Here is a 1,596-nt window from a genome sequence, read left to right on the forward strand (position 1 = left end):
GGGTGTCTTAAATAGTGGATGTTTCCTGAACTTTCAAAGTACGCTTTTCTTTGCAAAACTTCAATTTCTACCTAACATTTAGAGATAAAACATCTGTAGGTACACTGTGAAAGAAATATTTCTTCAGAGACTCCTTTTGTTTGAACTAAGACAGGATCTGTTTCCTATAATTCGCGATATATGTTTGTTTACCAGAAAGTAGAAAAAAATTTGCTATAATGAGGCAATCATGTATCACTGAAATTAATGGGCATGTATCACATTTTATTTAACCATTTCTTTAACTACCTCACACAGAATTTGTATAATGTTACCAATCATTTTAATTTTACTCTTCCTCTCCTCCTCAACGAATAAACGGGTAAACTGGTGACATTTTACAAACTGGCAAGGTTTCAAAGGAGGAGGCGATGCAAAGAAAGGTTTAACTGGACATCTTAGCATTGGCTGTTTATGTTGTTTCAACTGTGTCTGATATTGCTTCATTGACCTTTGCATTTTGTTTCTTACAAAACTGGCTTCCGAGAAGGGAGTTTTACCCAAAACCTGTTTTGAGAAGGGACATTTTTTTGTTATTTTCAAATCCTTGACATAGATGTCTTCATATAAATACATAAACAAATTTTGAGGACGAATTTTTAAAAATCATCTTTCCCCCTTTTTCACATCTTAAATGATGCACAGCTACAATAGCAGACATCATAATGTAAGGTTCTCAAGCCTTCACAGGTAAAACACTGGTGGCTCTCTCCCAGGGCTTACCTCATTGACATACATCACTGGGAAAACCATGGTTCTGACATTTCCCGTTTCACTACAAAGACAAAAGATGAGATCATTTCATAGACATCCTCATTGTGATGGCACACTGGACTCGAGAGAAAAGTTTACACGAAAATGTCAATATACTTGTTTCGTTAAATTCACCAGAATTTATGCAGACTTCTTAATTATATTTGCAAACACATATCAATCAGAAGTTGGATTCCTGTCAGTCTAGAAATTCCCAGTGTTGCACACTTATGTAAATTGTTTTTTATCAAAAAGAAGATTCTGAAAACAAATTCATCAAAATGATTCCTATTCTCCCAAGAATTATCAGAGGGGAGGCTGCAGGCCAGACAGAATAATCTGTCAGTGCTCAGAGTATTTTGTAACCAGGCCACTAGGTACTGTCTTCACAAAATCCTGGAGCAATCACTTACTGAGCATTTACCATGTACCTGTTCTGCCCTGGTGTTTTGGGGACATTATCTCATTTAATTCTCACAGCAGTCCCATGCAGTAGGTATTACCGTCTCAGGTTTAAGATGAGGAATTTATAGCTCACAGTCATTTGCCCAGGGCCAGCAAGAGGAAGTGATAGAGCCAGGATGGTAATTCCATTTCAATCCTATAGCTCTAGATCTTAATTGCTCAATTATATTGCCATACAGTGACAAAATGCACTCTTGCAAAACACATTTGCTTCCTTGAAGGATCTATGACATATGGGGTTAAATCTGGCATGTTTGATGGGGGACCTAACAAAATTTTATAGATAGATGAATGATAGACAGATACAGCTGGATGCATGATAGAGAGATACATGCATAG

General features: G+C 36.7%; 1 long non-coding RNA gene across 1 annotated transcript in view; it reads right to left on the minus strand.

Moving 5' to 3' along the window:
- LOC105292362 overlaps positions 1-859 on the minus strand; it is a 6,777-nt gene extending 5,918 nt beyond the window's left edge. Inside the window, exon 1 of the long non-coding RNA XR_002780427.1 lies at positions 763-859. This is a non-coding gene — a long non-coding RNA (uncharacterized LOC105292362). The remainder of the gene's footprint in view (positions 1-762) is intronic.
- Positions 860-1,596: the final 737 nt, after the last annotated feature.

This window comes from Pteropus vampyrus, unplaced genomic scaffold, assembly GCF_000151845.1.
Source record: "Pteropus vampyrus isolate Shadow unplaced genomic scaffold, Pvam_2.0 Scaffold56, whole genome shotgun sequence".
NCBI lineage: Eukaryota > Metazoa > Chordata > Mammalia > Chiroptera > Pteropodidae > Pteropus > Pteropus vampyrus.